The sequence below is a fragment of the Physeter macrocephalus genome, chromosome 15 (genome assembly GCF_002837175.3).
Source record: "Physeter macrocephalus isolate SW-GA chromosome 15, ASM283717v5, whole genome shotgun sequence".
Classification (NCBI taxonomy): domain Eukaryota; kingdom Metazoa; phylum Chordata; class Mammalia; order Artiodactyla; family Physeteridae; genus Physeter; species Physeter macrocephalus.
In genome coordinates this window covers 59,953,878-59,974,448 of record NC_041228.1, presented here as the reverse complement: position 1 = coordinate 59,974,448, position 20,571 = coordinate 59,953,878, and the positions used below count along the sequence as shown (strand labels likewise).

General features: G+C 39.0%; 1 long non-coding RNA gene across 4 annotated transcripts; it reads left to right on the top strand.

The window, feature by feature from the left end:
• Nucleotides 1-76: 76 nt before the first annotated feature.
• On the top strand, nucleotides 77-20,190 carry LOC102984125 (uncharacterized). 4 transcript variants are annotated; one of them, XR_003683371.2, is made up of 6 exons: nucleotides 77-380; nucleotides 6,738-6,984; nucleotides 12,062-12,126; nucleotides 12,281-12,441; nucleotides 19,128-19,245; nucleotides 19,391-20,190. It is a non-coding gene; the product is annotated as an uncharacterized lncRNA (long non-coding RNA). The 4 variants fall into 4 exon arrangements; XR_008619465.1 differs by lacking the exon at nucleotides 77-380 and adding an exon at nucleotides 5,862-6,194; XR_002892258.3 differs by lacking the exon at nucleotides 6,738-6,984.
• The last annotated feature ends 381 nt before the right edge of the window (nucleotides 20,191-20,571 follow it).

Genomic DNA, 20,571 nt, shown 5'->3' with positions numbered 1-20,571 from the left:
GGGTGGGGGTGGCGGGGGGCAGGGCTTGTTGGCCTCTGCAGGCTCAGGGAGGCAGGTGGGCCCGTCTAGTCGGCCATCCACCCTGCAAAACCGCGGCTCGGGAGGCCCTACCGGGCGAAATGGACGCGCTCGCAGCATTGGGGGCCGTGAGCTTCCGGCCGCAGGGTCGGTGTGACTCACCCCAGAGCTCTTAGAAACACCGACAGCCAGGTCGCCCAGTTTTGGGGAAGTGAGGGGGGATTTCTAGGACTGGGGCCCGACGGAAGGTATTTTTTGAGCGTTCACCAGGCAATTATGTATAGCCGGCGTTGAGAATCGCCACTGCCTACTCATGGATGGCACTGTCGGGCTGGTTTGCTCTAAGGTTTGAATGAAGTCAGGTGCGTAAAGTTTCCTGCACACAGTAGGTCTTAAAAACGTTTGAGCTCCTGTCTCCCCTGCCCCGCCTTCTCGCCAGGAGCAATCAGTCCTACAATAGCTGTATTGGTAGACATTGGAGAGCTCATCCTGTAGAAGCGGTGATGCAAGAAAGCTTTGGGTTTTTTTGGTTTTTTGGTTTTTTTTTAATTATCTCGTGGAACACTTGTTATTCAGAATTTAAAACATTATAGACAAGATAAAAGAACATTTCGCAGTGAAGTCTAATACTGTTCAAATTCATTTTTACCTGAAAGATAACACAGTTAACACCACAGATACCTGGAATTTTCTTGTCTTCCATACATTAAGGAGTTCTCAGTTCAGGCCTCGGAGAATGATGGTGATGGTTTCTCCAATTAATGAAATTCCCACTATAGGAACCAAGAGTACAAGTGATATAGAGTAGGAGCTCCAAGCTGAAAGGGTGTGTAGTTCCCTTAGGTACAGAAGGGGAGGTTTCTGCAGAGCTCGAGTTGGCCAGCTAGTAGCCACTAGCCACCTGAAGTGTGGGTAGGCCAGACTGAGATCTGCTCTAAGTGTAAAATTCACACTGGATTTCAAAGATAAGGTATGAAAAGCAAAGATTGGATACTATTCATTTGTTATATTGGTTACATGTCAACATGAGACTATTTTGGAAATTTTAAAATTACATATGTGGCTCCCGTTACACTTATGTTGGATAGGGCTGTTCTAGCTCTTGGAAGAAGACCAAGTCTTTCATGTAGCAATTGTGAAGGAAGGCAACCATATTGTACTTCTCGGGTGGACCTACATCTGTACTGTGCTTCACTTAATTTTTATGAAAGGGAGAAAAAGGGACCAAAAAAATAACTAACATAGGGGACATTTTCAGAAAGCAGTTTCTAATTCATGGAGTCTTATGTTTGTCACGTGAGCGTCACGATATCCGTGGATAATAAAAAAGATACCAAGCTATTGAGAAATTTGAATTATGTTTAAGGAATCTGATTAAGAGGGCAAAACGTGTAGAACATTTAAAATTTCTATTGAAAATGTTTCACATAGGTTCTGGGTTTTACCATTTAATCTCTAGATATAGTGAACTTTTTTAGTTTTCCAATGAGCTAGTAAGCTGAGGTTTCAGGGAAACTTTGTTTCCAGTTCTTTATATTTGCTTTAAAAATATATTTATTTTTCATTCATTTATTTAATAAAAGCCTGCCGGGGGCCAGGGGTATTGCTAAGCAGTGTTGATGTAAAGGTTAACACTCAGACACGGCCCTTACTCTCTTGGAGCTAGTGGTTATCAATTCAGAGACAGTGAAAAAGTACATAATAACGAAGGCAGAGTGTATTTTGCCATTGAGTAAGTGCTTTACCTCTGTAAATTCAACACATTGTTTTAAACCCAGAATTTATATATTCCTGCTGACATTTTAATGAAGAGTCTTGCTAGGACTTGACTATGGACTTAAAATATATTAGTAAAAAATCAAAGTATACTTAATTCATCTGTTAATTATGAGAACTCAAGAAAAAATTAAATTTGACTATTCACCTTTGAAAAGAAAGAAAAGATGAAAAAATTACAATAGCATCTTATTTATGATACCTTCTTTTAGCCTTTCAGCAACTTTTAGGTTCTAAGGAATTTAATAATAGAAATGGAAAGGCAACATTGATTTATGCCCCAACGTAGTTTAAAATTGCTGACTTTAAAAACTTAAATTTATTTTAACATATTACAGAGTTCTTAAATCAATATATTTGAGTCTTTTAGGAAAAAGGTAAACATAAATCTTATGTTACTTTACTACTGCTGCTGTAACAAATTACCACAAAGTTAGTGGCTCAAAACAACACCAGTACATTATCTTACGTTTCTGTAGTCGGAAGTCCAGCTTGGGTCTCCCTGGACTAAAATCAAGGTGTCCACGGGTCTGTGTTCCTTTCTAGAGGGTCTAGGGAAGAATCAGGTTTTTTGTTGATTCAGATTGTTGACCAGATTCAGTTCCTTGCTATGGTAGTATTGAAGTCCCTGGTTCCTGGCCAGCTGTTGGCTGAGAGATGTTCCCAGCTTCTAGAAGCCACTCACATTCCTTAGGTTGTGGCCCTCTTGCTCCATCTTCAAAGCCAGCAATGGTAGGTTGAGATCCTCTCATCCTTCTGATTTCTCTTACCTTTTCATCTGTTGTTTCATCTCTCTAATTTCAGTTTTTTAAGACTCTGATTAAGTTGAGCCTACCTAGATAATCCAGGATAATCTCTCCATGGCAAGGTCGGTAAACTTAATCACATCCTTCAAGTCCCTTTTGCCCTGGTGAAGTAACATATTCATGGGTTCCAGGGATTAGTGCATGGACATTTTTAGGGGAGGTTAGTCTACCTACCGCAGGTCATACTTGGGTCCATGCAGTATATCCATCATTTCTTATCAGTACTCTCAGTACTTTAGGATAGAATAATAATGTTTATAATAACAGGTAAATTTTATCATCTGTGTCATATGTTCCAGGCACTATTCTAAACCCTTTTTCTTCATTTACTCTTAGTCCTCAGAAATGCCCTAGGAGACAAGTACTGTTTTTATCCCCACTTACAGATAGGGAAACAGGTACAGAGTGGGGAAGTAACTTCTCACGGCTATTAAGTGGTAGAATGAGGATTTGAATCTACATGGTCTGATTCCAGGGCCTCTGCACGCTCTGAACCACAACATTGTAGAAACAATTTGTGAACGTCTGGATTTACTAAACATGCTTTAGTGATGTAGTGACTATGAGTTCAGGCTCTGGCATCACAATGTGTGGATTTATATTCTGCCTTTTACCAGTTACTGGACGACCTGGACAAGTTACCTAACCTCCCTGGTTAGGTAACTGAATTATTAACTGAAGTCATAATAACACTTGAGGATTCAATGAGGCACTATATGTGAAGTACTAGAAAAGGGCCTCCACATGAGCTGTTGCTAGCTATAATTATTGGTGACAATTCAACTTTTAAAAACAGTAGTTTATTGTAAAAAAGGAATGTTTCCTTTTTGTAAATTCAGTCTCTGTGAAATAAAAACTGAAAGTTAAATTTTTCCCTTTTATAAAATTTTATTTATTTATTTATTTTATTTATTTTATTTTTGGCTGTGTTGGGTCTGCGTTGCTACATGTGAGCTTTTCTCTAGTTGCGGCGAGCGAGGGCTATTCTTTGTTGCGGTGCGCGGACTTCTCATTGCGGTGGCTTCTGTTGTTGCAGAGCACGGGCTCTAGGTGCACGGGCTTCAGTAGTTGTGGCACGTGGGCTCAGTAGTTGTGGCTCGTGGGCTCTAGAGCACAGGCTCAGTAGTTGTGGCACATGGGCTTCGTTGCTCTGTGGCATGTGAGATCTTCCTGGACAAAGGCTCGAACCCATGTCCCCTGCCTTGGCAGGCAGATTCTTAACCACTGTGCCACCAGGGAAGCCCTAAATTTTTCCTTTTAAAACACCACAATGCTGTCTCCTTTCCCAGCCTCTAATTTCTCCACTGCAGCCTCTCCTCCGTCTTCCTGTTGGTGTTACTTTCTAGTGCTACCTGATCAAACACTTTAAACACTTTGTCCAGACTCTAGTTGCCCCACGTTAACATCCAAATTCCTCAGAAAGGCACCAAGACACAAGCTCCAAATACCCCCTGCTGCCATTCCTCTGCCTAGTATTTACACATCCACCATTTCTAACTTCTCACTGTTCTCTTTTGCTATTATTATTCCTGGAGGGAGACATGGCAGATGCTGGGTCTCTGGCCATAACGCCTTCTAATACTACTCCAAACCGTACCCTCTTCTAATAATCTTTGCTGCCATTGCCTTAATTCAAGCCCTCATGTTCTCTGCATTTTATCTCCTAACAAATTCGTGGCCTCCTTATCACCATTCAAGCTTACTCTCCTCCCTGTTCACCAGAATAATCTTTCTGAAGTACAAAACTCCACACATTGTTACTCTTCTTCAAACCCTTCATTGTCTCCCCCTGACACCAGTTCCTGCAAATATTATTCCTTTCCTTATGTCTCTTAACACCAGTTAGGTGCTTCCACTGTTGCATTCAAGGTGTGCTTATTTAAGCACTCGTCTTTTCTCCTAAATCATGAACTCATTGATAGGGAATAAGAGATGCTTTTGCTTGCATGAATTTATTATACTATTTCATCATTGCCTATTTACATGTCAGTCTCTTGTCACTGAACTTTGGACGCTTTAAGGGGAAGCTTGTTGTTTTATTTCTCTTTTCTTCTGTGCCCAAGAAATAGGAGGTGCTTCGTAATTGTTGAATGAATGAATAGGGAAAAATAACCCCAAATACATACAATGGAAAAAACGCAGCTTAAATCCCCAAATGTATCCAAAGCAATTTATTGGGAATATATAAGGTTCTGATTTTAGAAGAAGCATAACTGGTAGTTAAGAGCATGGACTCTGGAGACAGAGTGTTTGGCTTTGAATTTTGGCTCTGCCACTTACTACCTGTGCACTCTTAACCTTGAGTCTGTTCTTTGTCTGTAAAACAGGGATGATAATAGTAACTATCTCTTAGGGTCAATAGAACCAAATGAGTTTGTGTTTATGAAATGTCTATAGTACTGTCTACCACATAGCAAATATTCTATAAGTGTTGGTTAAGTTAAAACACAATAGTTTATGTTCTCATTACTTTTGATAATAGCTAATGTCCTTATAATACAGTGATAAAAACAAATAAATAGCCCAGTGTTTTGTAATTGTGATATCTAACTAGCGATTTTTTAGCTTTCAATGATGTTTAATATCTTATGTTATAGAATGATATATATTCATTAAACATTTAGAGAGTACTTGTGTACGATCCCTCTCCTGAGTAACTGACATATTTTCTCTATGTATTATTTTTCTGTTACCTGCTAAATGTAACATATTACTACAAACATATGGCTTGAAACAACATGAATGTATTATCTCATGGTTCTATTGGTCAGTAGTCCATCATTGATTTGACCAAGGTAAGATCAAGTTGTCAGTAGAGCTGTATTCCTTTCAGGAGACACTAGGGCAAAGTCCATTTTCTTGTCTTTTCCAGATTCTAAGAGGTGTCCACACACTCTGGCTCATGGACGCCTTTCTCCATCTTCAAAGCCAGCAGTGTTGTAGCTCTCTAACTAATCTGCAGTGATGTCTCTTTCTCTGACTACAGACAGGGAAGGTTCTCTGCTTTTAAGTATTCTTGTGATAAAATTAGATCCACCTCCATAATCTAGGACAATCTCCCATCTCAAGATCCTTAATTACATCTTCGAAGTCCCTTTTGCCATGTAACTTATTCACAGGTTCTGGGGGTTCGGGTAAGGGCATCTTTGTGGGACCATTATTCTGCCTACCACACTCTTGTACTGTGAATGAATCCCTGGGACTGCCCTGGTGGTGCAATGATTGGGAATCCACCTGCCAATGTAGGGGACATGGGTTTGATCCCTGGTCCGGGAAGATCCCACATGATGCAGAGCAACTAAGCCTGTGTGCCACAACTTCCGAGGCTGCACTCTAGAGCCCACGAGCCACAACTACTAAAGCCTGTGTGCCCTAGAGCCTGTGTGCTGCAACTACTGAGCCCGTGTGCTGCAACAACTGAAGCCCACGTGCCTAGAGCCCATGCTCCTCAACAAGAGAAGCCACCACGATGAGAAGGCCGTACACTGCAACAAAGAGTAGCCCCCGCTCACCACAGCTAGAGAGAAACCGCATACAGCAACGAAGACCCAATGCAGCCAAAAAAAAAAGAAAAAAAAGAATCGCTGATGAGAGGTACATGGGCTGTACTTTCTGAAAATGGAGACGATATTAACTAAATTGTGAACATTTTTGTCAGTATCATTTATCATCTATTCTTCCAGTGGTTGGTAAGAGCCATGTCTTCTTCGCAGAGTGCTAAGGTACTGCAGGGCTCACTGAGCAATGTCCTTGTTTTCAAGAACTTTTATTCTAGTGAGGAAGAGAGAATCAGGTTGAATAGCTGCTATGGGCTAAGCACTCTACAATGGATTTCAGATACATTAGTCCCATTTAATTCCCACAATAACTTTATAAGGAGTGGTAGGCAGCCTAGAGAGGCCCTCAGTGACCCCCACCACATAGTATTCATGCCCTTGTATAATCTTGTCCCTTTGAGTGTGGGCTGGATCTGGTGACACTCCCAAGGAATGCAGTAGGACACTGGTGATAGGATATCATCTCGGGATTAGGTTGTAGAAGACCTGTGACTTCCCTCTTGCTCACGCTATCTCTGTTTCACTTTTTCTACCTTGTTTTGATGAATAAAATTGTGATATGTTATATTGCCCTTTACAGAGGCCAAGGAACTGAGGGCAGCTTCCGGCCAACAGCCAGAAAGGAACCAAGACCCTCAGTCCAGTAGCTTGTTAGGAACTGAGTCCTTCCAAGGACCAGAACATGAACTTAGAAGTGGACCCTTCTCTAGTTGAACCTTGAGATGCCTACAGGCCCAGTGAACACCTTGACTGCAGCCTTCTGAGAGATACTGAGCCAGAGGACACTGTTAAACCTCACCCAGATTCCTCATCCATAGAATTATGAGGTAATAAATATTTTTTAAAGCCATTAAGTTTGGGGGTAATTTATTATGCAGCAATAGATAGCTAATACTGTTTCAGTACAGATGACAAACAAAAAAAAAACACTTGGAACGTTAAGGCAAATTTGTAGGTCTCCCACTTATTAGTGGAAGCTCTTTCCACTGCAAACGATGATAATAAGAATACTGATAGTAGCTTACATTTACTGAGCACTTACTAGGCTATGAGGCACCTTTCAAATTATTTTATATATATATTATCTTAGATTATTACAACAACTCTATAAGATAGGTATTATAATTATCTCCATTTTATAAGTAATAGAATTGGAGCTAAGAGAGGTTAAATAAAGGACATACCCAAGATCTCCAGTTGACTAACAACATACTGGCAAGATTTTAACCCAGTTTGTGTGACTCTAGAGTTTTTCCTCTTAACAACTATAATAAATTGTTCCCTAAGGACCCATGTTATAAGGCAAAGGTGATGGGTGCAGCTGGAAGAAAGGGCAGGGCTCCAAGAGTTCACAGCTAGATGAGATTAATCCTGATCAGGGGTACTAGGAAATGCCAGGGTGCCAGGAAGGCATCTGATCTGACCCTCGGAGGCTGGGTAGGATTTAGGTGCATGGCTCTTAGAGGAAGGAATCTGAGCAAAAGAGGTGGAAAAGCATGAGACACAGATAAGAAAACACCACGTCACACCGTCTAGAGCTGGGCAGGATGAGGAATAGTCGGAGATAAAATTAGAAAGGTAGTTTGGAGCCTGGTTATAGTTATGTAAAAACATTATGAATATTTTTAAGAAAAACATCGATTCTTGAGTTTTTTGATAGTAGTTTCAATCACCTACCTCTTAGTTTAAACTATAGAACGGAACTATTAGGTAATATTCCGGTGAATCTGAAACAGAATCTGATTGTATGGATTGTGGGGAAATACGAAATTTAGTTCCAGTGAAGTGCAAAAGAAAAATAGAAATACACGGAGAACATTTCGTGTGGTTAAATTTCTTAACACATTCAAAGACGTGTTCAGTTTATATTTAGGTTCAGTAAAACTGCAAGAGTATCAAAATTTGTAGGCCTTTTTATTTCCTTGTAAAAACAATACTATTAGTGGTTATACTCAAAGCACGTTAAGTATTTCACTAAAAATAGAGTCTATAGAAATAAAGAACAGAAAAGCATTATGATTGTGTTTTCAGTTACCTGGGAGTGGACCTTAAAAATAGTACTATGGAAGGGAGTCATATGAAGCAGGGCTTAAAATATTATCCTCTGTTTTTCTCAAAACATCATTCAAGTGCACTAGATGGAAATTTAATTTTGTAAGATGTCTGTACTGTTCAAATTTGTTTATGGTGTGAGCTTTCAATTTAGACAATTTATCATTACTTGGAGAGGAACTTTTTCTCTTAAGCCAGACTGAGTTTCCTTTCCAGGGAATAGATGAATCCAGGAAAAATGTTTCCACAGCTCATACCTAGCCAAAAGCAATGGCCATGGAGGAATGGAGAGCTCATTGAATAATGACAAAAGGAAAATATGTAATCCCCTTTCCTGTAGCCTTTCTCATGTCCTTGACATGTCTCAAAACTCTCCAATCCATAGATTCAAGCAGTGTACATTTTGATTCTCAAATTTAGGGGTTGAACTTCTGTTTCACAACAGTATTAAGCAAGCAATTACAAATACGAAATACCTACAGAGGCCTGACTCTGGTTTGCCTGACAGTTGTGTGACCTTTGGAAGGTCTCTTAACTGTCATGAGCCTCGGTTTCTTATCCTCTCATCTGTTTGACATGTCCTCAAAGATTCCTTGTTTCCTTTTGGTTTTAATGGATTAGGATTCTGAAGGCCAAGTTTGCATGACTGCAGTTTCAACTCAATGCTATACTTAAACACTTGGGTCTCCATATATATTTTTCAAGCCATCTTTTCTATGTCTGCAGGTTTTCTGCAGTAACATAATTACATCCATAAGGGAGGCTAAATTTGGCTCTTCTTCTGGTTAATTCTGGTCTCATAATTTAGGAGCTGATACTCCCTCCACCTCTAGGGCAGATAGATTCTATACCAGTGCTAGAGGAATAAGCCTGAAGTCATTTCCTTGTAAAATCTCTCTCCTTTCTGCATGTATTTAAGTATTTGTGCTGTATATCTTACTGCCATAACAGAGGTAGTCAGTGAGGAAAAGAGAAAAAATATATGGCAGTAATTTACCCTGACACCTTTAACCTTATCATCCTCAGCGTCCATCCCGAGCCCACAAGTCTCAACCTGAGAACACTGCAGTCAGTCTTAGAGGCAGGAAATTTCTTCAAAAAGAAGCCTCTGAAACCATGATAAGCTGTTCCGAACAAGAGCGATTCACTCATTACATCAGAAGTTCGGGACTGGTCTGCAGCCAGTATTCTTGCATCCCCCAGAAGTGTAGGGAGTAGAGTAAAGGTGTATATAGGTGCACTGGAATTTCACATAATTTCTCAACAGCCTGGAACGCATCCAGAAGTCCCCATCCTTCCTGAGTTTCTTGATTAGTGTGTTGCTCCTCCTGCGACTCATTTTAGAAACATTGCTCCTGATTATCTCTGGGTCATAGAAATTCCCTGAAAGTCGGATAAAGGTGATGCTGTAAAATTACAAGACCTGAACTTAGCATTAAGGAGACTTGATCACTTATGTCCACCATATATATTGAGTTGAGTGCTCTTAGACAAATGGCAGAATTCTTGAGGGCCTCAGTAGGTCATGTGACTTTGAAGAGTATGGCTTAGATAAATTTTGAGAACTCTTTTAGTTCTAAATTTCTACAGTTCTATGAGTAAATTGCCACATGCCTGTAAATACTTTGGATTAGACCCAAACACCAAGGCAAATGAATATCAAAGGTTAGTGCTGCTTAGCTGGGCTTCAACGTTATCCAGAATTGTAGAGGCTTAGGTTTACCCACTTTGATTCCAAGAACTTCTGAAGAGAAAAGTAGCCCAGAAAGAATGTAAGGCTTGCTCTTGCTATACCATCTCTAAGTGCTTTGTTTTATAATAGTCAACTTAGGTTTAATAATTTCAAGGTGTTCTTTTCAGCCATCATTACAGAAAGATAATATAAAATCTATGATTTCTATATTTACTCCTTGCAAATTCCATCATTTTAAAATTATTCTTATCGTTAGTAAAATCCTACTAAGTTTCACTAATCCAATGACAATGACACGAGATTTTTACTGCATGTGTGATGGTATATTACATATATTACACTTTGGAAGGATACGAACACTTATGAGAAAGCACTTGCCTTTAGGTAGCTTGAGTACTAGGAGAGGAGAAAAACCATAAAGAAGCAAAAATATGAACAGGAGTGAAAGAGTCAAAAATCCCAGGGAATTTTGCAGGAGAATAGAATTAACTAAAAAGGAAAAATGTATGCTTTGGTTTTCTAATAAAATAATTTTGTGAATATCTTGTTAAAGATTATTATACTTAGAAGCAGGTTGAAATCTTTCTTTTCCCAGCGTGCAAAGCTTTCTTTAAAGATAAACGTTGCAGTGGTATTTTTAATTATTGAGATTGGGTACTTATTTCCTTCTTACAGTCATGTGCTTCCACAGGGATTTGGAACACGGAAGCGTTTCATAGCTGTTTAGAGAAATGAGAACTTAGGTCTTTATAATTACAAACATTACTTCCCAGTTCTATCTAAGTTCAGACTCTATCCTCTGTAGTATTGAAACTTCCAAGTTGTGTTACACCAGTATAATGTATGATCTGTGTGCCTGGATCTTCCAAACATTGCTGAGTCTCTAGGATACATTAAAGCAAATTTGTTTCAGCTAGCTTTGTCCTGAGTAATTTTTTTCTATGTGGCTTGTGAATTACCAAATAAACATATAATTTAGGAAATACAATTTTATAACATCCTCCTCATTTCCAAGTAATTGTAGCTCAAACCCAGTATAGCAATAATGTACCTATTATTGCTATCTGGCTATCAGCTGATTACCTGAAGCAGTGTCTGAGCATGTTAATCATAAGCTTAAGATGACCAGAAAGTGCTCATTTGGGGAGTAATCATGATGGATCCTTGCTCACCTATCAAAATCTTATACTATATCCAAGTATGTTTAAGTAGTGTTTGATGAAGGCAAATATTTCTGTGTTGTCATACAGACTTTTTAAAAATAGTGGTAATCTTTAATAAAGTGTAGGTGGCTTTTATTTCAGATTAAGGTTAGACTATTTCCCTCTATTTGATGAAATAGTATTAATGGCTAATATTTATATAGTACCAACTATTTGCCAGACACTATTCTAAGTGTTTTACAGATATTAGTTCACTTCATGTCCACAACAACACCATGTAGTAGGCATTATGATGATCACAATCCCATTTTACAGATGAAGAAGATGAGGCATAGAGTGATTAAGTAAATAGTCCCAGATCATAAAGGTGACAGTTCAGAATTTGCACTTAGGCACCCTGACTCCCGACTCTGGCATCGGTGCTCTTAATTACTGTGATATGCTTTCTCTCTACAAATCAGCCTGCACCTCAGCTCCCCTGAATTTTGAGGCCTGGAGCCACAGTCTGGGACTTGAGCAACTGTAGCCAAATCCTGCTTTTCACTTAATCACTCAACAATAAATGAGTGAGATGGGAAGAACTAGCTTGTGGCCAGCGCTGGCTACATAATTTGCAGAACTCAGTCCAAAATGAAAACGTGGGGCCTTTTGTTCAAAAAGTAGGATTAACGATAGTAAAATATAAAGCCTTTTCCCTTCCTTTATGGTCACCCTCTTGTCACGAAATGTTTCATTAGCCGTTGAATGTCGTTCTAAGTAAAGAAAAATTAAAAATTGAAATTATTAGCATGAATTTTGCCACTCATCTTTGTATTGTGCAATGTCTATTTTCAGTGCAAATAGAAGAGCTTTTAACTTTTATGTGGAATCACCAAAATTGCACGATGCTTTTTTTGTAACTTGTACCTGAATCTCTTTTTTTTTTTTCTTACCAGAACAGTGAAAACTCTGCATAAAACTAACTCAATTGTTTTTATTTTACTTCTTGACATGCAGTTTTTACCAACACTTTCTCCTCTGGCTTACTGATGAGTAAGCAAGGACTGAAAAGAAAAGGGAATGTGAGTTGTCCTGTTATTTTCCATTCTTTCTGTCTCATAATTTTCAATGTAAAGTAGTTCACTAATAACCGGAACTAGTGTAAGAAAGGATATGATAAAGTTCCTTCGTTGTTCATGTTTCTTGTAACACCACTGTTTTTCTTTCTTTTTGAAGCAATTCTGGTTCAAACAGGAAGCATAGCCTCGTGGGGTTCAGTTGTAGAAGCAACACACTTACTGTGTACTTGATTTGCGTCGTTCTCAACTTTCACTTATTCTGGGTCTCCTGGAATCCAGTGCACATGGACACACAAAACAGTACATGTGAATTGGGAGGTAAGGAACAGTGCAGGCTGACATGCATTTGCTTATATCTCCTCTGCTCATGTGTGTGTTCCATTGTCCCACTTTGAACTTCACTTAAAAAAACAAACTGCAAGTTCAAATATGAGATGATGGAGAATTTCATGAAGGCAATAGCAGAGTCCTTTTGAAGGCAGGGCCCTGCACAGGTCACATGGCTGTGAAGTAAGCCAGCTTTGGGCCATTAGATGAGATGGAAGCTGGATTGGACTGAAACCACTTTTCCAAGTCAACCCCAAACATCCCAAATACCATATTAAAGATATAAGGGATTTGGCCTGGGAGAGTTAGGTGTGGTCACAGGTGATCAAAACAGGCCGCTGTGCCTACACGTAGAGGGTGAGAGCGCTAGGAGCGTCTTGTGTTCTAATATTTGGTCTTTGACCTCAGTTCCTGACACAGGGCTCCTGAAGCGCTTCGAATTTCCTGGGTGGCAGGAGTATCTTTTGTTCTAATGAGCTTCCTGGATGGGGGCTGGTCACCAGAGAAGCCAAGCCATGATTAAATTTGGAATTTTCAGCCCCACTCCCATTCTCTAGAGAGGAGAGAGGGGCTGGAAATGGAGTTAATAATTGTTAATGCCTATGTGAGGAAACCTCCATAAAACCCCAATAGTATGGGGTTTAGGGAACTTCCAGGTGGGTAAACACATCTACATATTGGGAGAGTGAGGCATGCCAACTCCATGGAGACAGAAGCTCCTGTGCCCAGGACCTTTCCAGACCTCGCTCTGTGTATTTTTTCATCTGGTTGTTCATCTGTATCCTTTATCATATCCTTTAATACACTGGTAAACATAAGTAAGTGTTTCCCTGAGTTCTGTGAGCTACTGTAGCGAACCAAAAGAACCCAAGGAGAAAGTCGTTTAGACCTCTGATCTATAGCTGGTTGGTCAGAAGCACAGGTGACAACCTGGGTCTGAAGGGCGTGTGTGTGTGTGTGTGTATGTGTGTGTGTGTGTGTGTGTGTGGTGGGGAGCAGTCTTGTAGGACGGAGCCCTTAACCTGTAAGATTTGACACTACCTCTAGGTAGATAGTGTAAGAGTTGAGTCAAATTGTATGTAGGACACCCATGTGGTGTTGCAGAAAATTGTTGTGGGGAAAACAAAACAAAAACAAAACAAAACTCCACACACTTGGTGACCAGAAGTGTCAGAAGGGAAGTGTTGTGTGTGAGTAGCAAAGAAGACTCACAGGAAAGAAAGTCACAGTAGGGAAGAACTACCTCAATCTACCATGCTCCCCACTCTCTGTTTTCTACTTCTCATTTTCAACTGCCCCACTCCCCTCAGCCTTCATATACGCTGTAGGATGACCCATCTGAAACACAGTCTGAGTCCCTTCCCTTTCCATCTCTCTGTTTCTACACACAGTCAATATCACCTCCTCCTGATTACACTGGTAAACATAAGTAAGTGTGTCTGAGTTCAAGGAAAAAAAACAAAAAACAGGCTACCGTGCCTACAAAGACAGTGGAGTTGGCTGGCTACTGCTATTGGGTTGGCCAAAAAGTTCGTTTGGGTTTTTCCATAACATCTTACGGAAAAACCCAAATGAACTTTTTGGCCAACCCAGTATACTGAAATGAGGCCCTGCTGAAGAAGGATGAAAGATGGCCTGCCATTAACAAATGGATAACTGCTGAGTGTAAAAACTAGAGAGCCTGGGTGGTTTTAGCGTATTTAAAGGGCAGGTATAGTCAAATGGCAGAGAGAAGAATTAATTGGGAGAGTTGCTGAGATGTTTGAACCCTCAGCCAAGGCAGATCTGTTACGTGAAGGTCAGAGTCCTAGTAGGAAAAACTAGGAGTTCTGAGAAGTGGGAGAGGGCTCTCTGGGTGTTCCTGAGGATTATTGACTCTACAACCCTTCTGAACCCTCTAGATGTGCAGAGGTGGCCTCCCTTCCCTTCAGTAGAAAGAGCTGGCACTTCAGCTGTGCTGGAAGATGCTGCAGAAGCCTCTCCCCACAGGGCAATTGGTGCCTTGGTCAGATTCAGCCCTCACTGCCTCTCCTGGCTGCCAGGCCAATAACTACAGATTGTATTTTTAAGAGTGCTTGGTCAATGGACCAGAATGTAAACCTGAATAAGCAAGAATTTATTAACTTGGGGGCACTTTCTTGGGAAATAAGGATTAACACCCTAGCAAAGACTCTAGACATGGGGCATGTGTGCTACTGCGGTGACTTTTAGAGACCTAGAAAAACAATGGGCAACTCTCAGTAAGTTAGAAATGCCTGAGTTGGCCTGGAAGATGGTGGATGAAGGAAAAAAATATGCTTGAGAGAAGTGGGCACGTTGGAGTGGATATATTATGAAAAACCACAAAACCCACCATGAGATTATGTCCCATGAGAGAGCCAAGAGAAGACAGGAAAACCACCAGGAATGTGCTGGAGAGCGATGTAGACCGGCAATGATGACCGTTATCAGCCTCCATTTCAAGGTAGTAGGAGAATGAATATGGTTGGTTGGGCACCTGGGTTCTAGCCCTCATTCTAAAATAATTGGGGGATTCAGGAAATATATGAAATATATGAAAGAATATCTAGGCAAATCACTTCAAAAATGTCATTTCTGAAAAGAGAAGTCTTTATGGCTTCCTCAGTCCGTAAATAAAAGTCTATGCCTTACAGCCCTCAGCTCTTCACGCATTTTTTTCAAATTGACTTATTTTCCCCAAATATCTGAAGAGGTAGATAATATTATTCACATTTTAGAGATTAGGAAACAGAAGCTAAGAGAGTCTAGATGACTTACCATGTTTTAAAGTTGACAAGAGAGAGAATAACTTAGTATTGCAAACTATGACGCCAAGTGGCCTATGTTTGAATCATGGCTCTGTAATTTACTAACTCTATGACCTTGGGCAGTGACCTAAGTCTTGAGACTCAGTTACTTTAACTGCAAAATGTGGTTAAGGCTAACATTTGAATTATGGATTATTTGGAACCTTACCTGTGATAATCCAGGTAAAATGTGTTAATATTCCTCAGCATGTATTTAATAAGTATTAACTCATAATAAAATACATTTCCTTGGCTGTTAGTGTTGGACTTGTCACTTACATCTCAAACATATATCATTTGCCTGTCTGGTCTTTCAGACCTCGTTTTTATTTTGGAATTCTAGTTCGCTGGAAGATATGACAAACTATAACTGTTTGCTTTTATTTTTAAGGAACAAATTAGTATACAAGTATGAGGAATTTTATTACTTTCTATCAATTTCCAATATCAAAATTGACAAATTGATGCAGCCCAAATTTGAAAATGTGCAGAAAGGAAGATTACCACTAAATCACTTCATTTATTTTCTCTTTCAAAAATATATTTTTTAAAACAGCAGGGTAAAAAAGGAAAATCATGTTCGAGAAAGGGCTGTTACCCTACTACATTTACTCAGTGATTGATTGCATTTTCTCCCAGGACTTGAAGAATAGAAGAGAACATGAAGGTTGATTGCATCAAAAGTGTGACACAAATAAAGGAATCAAGAAATCACATATATGTCTGCACAGAAGTCAACTAATAAATCAAAAGCATGTTCTTAGCTAAGTCAGATGTTTCTTTGAAACAGCATATGGTGCAATTCTAACATACTCTATATTCAGCTACCTAATAGGCTGTTGCTTTCAACTAGTGAAAAATCCAGCAGCACAAATGTTTATAAGGCTGGTAAAACATTTTAACTTTATTTTATGCCCTGATTAGCTTTTTATTTTTGAATTTTATTTGATTTATTTATACAGCAGATTCTTATCTGATTAGCTATTATTGGCCTGATGATTACGTTATAAAACCTAAAATCATAAATGGAGAAAATAACCTGTTGACAAGAGTGAACCCTAATTGTTACAACATCCTATGTTATGTGTTCATAGTTTCTTTTTAGCAGTTACTTTGGTATACAATTTAACAAGTTTTCTTTCGTCCCATATTGTCTGTATTTTTTTAAAAATTGTGGATTTAAATTTCTGCCTCACTTTTAGAGTTGAGAGTCATAAAATTAACATAAGTCATAATCATTTTAACCAAATCAAATCCTCATGAGGGTATCATGTCCTAATCAGGAAAGAATAAAGATTATAACCTTTAAAAATGTTAAGATGACTGCATCTTACTACAAAAAAGTAAGTCAATCCCATTATAATTGAAGAAAACTCGTTCACATGGATTTTTAAACTTTCAATACGAAAAAGTCCCTGACTGTGTGAAGGTTGCTGTGGGTGTATATAACTTTGTAGCAAAGGAGAAACTTGTTAGACTATAATTAATTGACAAGTGTAGGAGGAATTTGTCTCAGTCGATCATTATTCTATTTTTCACAATTATATTTAATTGCCATTGTATTGTAATGTCAATGTTAGTCGATGTCAAATCTGAAAACTATATTCTATCCCCATCCATCCCTTGGCCAAAAAATGCAGCCACGCATGTTTGTTGGTTACTGATACCGAGGAAGGACAGTCTTCCAGAGGAAATTATCGAGCACTGTATTTTATCAGATTTAAAAGGAAAGGAGGGCCAGAGGATACTAGTGAAAAATTGGGGAATAGGAAACTGAAAAAGAAGTCACTGGTTTAATTTTCTAACCAGTAATCAGCGAGTTATTCTGAGTGAAAACCAAAGTCTCTCATTTCCAGGGACCACACTCAGCAGCATCCAAGGAGTTCACGAGAAGCAATAGTGACTCCTTCATACATGTGGAGATACTTAAGTGCTCTGAGAGGGCCCTGGAGCTACTTTGCCAGGATTCTGAAATCCAGGTTCTCTTGCTTATTTCTTCCTTTCATTAAGTCTGCTCATTATTTTCCAAGGCCGCTAATTCTGTATGTAGTGTCTGTTCACAGCACTTAATATTTCATCAGAGCCTGGTGCTATCAGTAACAGCCAAATCATGGAAAAGCTATGCTACAAAGCCAAGTGGTCAAATGTGAGGGAAATAGCTATATGGTGCAGAAGTACAGTGGCTGTTTCAGTTGTGTGATTTTTTTTCCCCCATCTGGCTCCCAAATAAAATAATTGAAGAAAATAAAAAAGGAAATGGCACTAGTGAAATGTTCCCTCCCTGATAGACACTTGGCACACACTGTCTTCATCATTTTTCCACTGGTCCAGGACCAAGACCAATTCTGTTCATAGCTGAGAAATAGTAATGAACCTTGAGACGGTAACTTGCTGACTCAGTGTCAAGCCATCCCATGTGGAAGACCTTGCCCCTTTCTTGTGCCCCATTTGCAGTAAAGGGTGTTGTCAAGCCTTTGAACAAAAATGTGACCTTTCCCTGTCTCCTTCCTGCTAAATTTCTCTATGACTTGTTCTTCTCCCTGAATCTTGCCCAATTCTACCTAATACCAGACTTCTGGATGCCTTTGTATCCTTTCCCATTTGCTTACTTATTCAGACTTCTTATTGCCTGCATGTGCTTCCCACTAATAATTATGTCCCACCTTTAGCTGCTGGGATCTTCCTGCCTTGAACTGCCTGATCGCTTAGATTTCTCCGTTTGCCGTAATTCCCTAACATGCCCAGTGTGGAATCAGAATTATTCCCTTTTCATACTTTGGGATCTATCTTTAGTTGCCTCCTCTTTTCACTCAGTTTTTTTCAGCCTGGTTTTACTGTCTGATCTTCCCTGTGTGCTCTGGTTCTTTGATTATGGGAAAGAGGAAGAAAAATGTGGGCAGAGGGCCTGGAAACATGGCAGCAGTGAGAAATCTGAACTTCAGAGTTGTCTCTGCTTTGGAGCTGTCCTGGATAGATTCTTCCATCCTTTGTTGCTTTCTAACTGTAAGGGGAAGGGATTTGTGAAGTCTTGATTAATTTGAAGCTAGTGTGTGTGACAGCTCACAGATAGTGATTTCGACAGCTATTTTGAGTCTATCCACATGTCAGAAGCTGTAATTGCAAGCTTCTTTTCTTGTTAATTCCTGGAGTTGCCTCTCTTCTTCCCCTGCTGTGAAATTTTGTCCCTCTCCAAAACAGAACACATTTTTGTTTCCTGATGCGCAGAGCACACTCATTAATTTCTCACTTAGTGATGATTCATTAATCATGGAAGGGCATGTGAGCTGCAGTTAAAGCAACTCCTTTAATTTAATTTAACAAACATTTATTGAGTGTTTAATGTGCAGAGCAAAGCGCTAAGCACAAGACCTAAAGAGACCCAGTTTGGATGATATGTAAATTATTTTCTCATCAGGATAAGTGTTTAATAAACTTTTCTGAATCAAATCTAATTGGTATAGACTTTATTGTGGTTTTGTGTTTGGATAAAAGTTTTAACATAAACTTTAGTTATAAACATAAATGTACTTGGATTGTTTCTATAGAGAATCAATAAGTTTTACTTAGATAACTTACCTACAGTGCATATTTTCATAAAAACAGTGCCAAGTCAAAAATTAAACCCTGCAAAATACCACAGCTTACACTTTCCTTTTGTACACCCTTTCTTCCCTGTTGATACCATTATGTAGGAGTAATACAGAGATAGAATCGGGAAATGGTTAGAAAAGGAGTGATCTTTGAGCAAAATTAGGATATCGTGGGAAATAGTCATTTTAACTTAATTATATCTTATATAATTTAATTATATTGTAGAATCAGGAATAATAGATAAGACCTAAGGTCAAGTTCATTTCAATCATTTTACAGGTAAGGAGTCTCAGACCAAGGGAGAAGACGTGATTTGCCCAAGATTGCCCAAATAGTTGGAATTAGAAACCAGCTCTTTTGATCCAAGTCTGACATATTAGTGATGACTCTCTGAATGGTGAGAACCAAAAAACAATTCAAACTAACTTGGAAAGTTGTTGGTCATGCCTTTGAGAAGTGAGTGGATTGCAGTTATGGCTTGATCTAAGGGTACCAACTGTTTTAGTTTCATTCAATTCTCTTTCCACTTTCTCCATCTCCAGAATCAGCTTCCATCTTTGGTGGCCTCAGTTCCTCCTAGTGGTGGCAGGCTTTATCCATGCTGCTGGTAAAGATGTTCTTAAGTAGCCACAGAATCACATGTTCCTCGCTTACTGACTTAATGGAAAACATGAAATGAAACTCATTCCTGTCATTTGAACATCAGTCAGGATGCTGATTGCCTCTGCTTGGATCACATGGGCACCACCATGAAAGTCACCAATGCCCAAAATGTGAGGGATCATGATTGGCCAGACATGCCTCACATGTCCACTCTCTTTGGCCAGAGAAACCCATCTGCTACTAAGGGCGATGTTGGGAGAATGTACTGGACAGACAAAAACGATGGCGTCCTAGCTCACTGCATTAGAAAAAATTTTTAGAAGATTTAAAAGGACTCAAGTAAATAAAAGAAAACAGATATTGTTGAAACCTAATTTTACACTTTTGGAATATTGAAAAAAAGTTGGAGATATTGATTAAGCTATTGTTTGCTCTATTAGGTCTTATTGCAAATAATGAATAATTGTTATCAGCATAGTTCACTCTCCTTTTTCCATAAACCTCCCTCATGACCCCCATGATCCAAACCTATCCACTAATAATTAGCAAAGCTCACCTTTACATTCTCTCTTTATCCCTATTATTTTCAACTGTAAAACTCCAGGTATGCATCAGAGAAAATTCTTATTAAAAAAACATTTAGGGGTTCTTATTGTTCATATTCTTCCAATTCTTTGATATTGCTTATGCTTATTACATTATACTAATGAGTTAATGAAGAATGAGTAATTTGCTTAGAACATTGCTACACACAGAGAAAGTGCTGTATGGTTTTTTTTTGTTTAGACAAATTAAAGCTTTGTGAAAGTTTATCCTTCTGAATATAATTATTTCTGTGCCTGTGCATTATCAAATTCAGTCCTTGTAGTTCAGTGTGTTCAGACTCATACAAACATATTCATTGAACACTTAGGAAGGTCTTTCTAGAATGAGTTAGCCAATAAATGAGTATATATAAACATAAACCCATACACACATTCATAAACAAATATCTGACTTTGGGGCAGAGGGAGTTAATAAGACTCAATCACTTCTAGACTTTACTGTTAATCTGTAATTCTGTCTCTGTGAGGTAGATGTTATTCCTATCTAAATGATTAATTAGCCCACTATAATATTA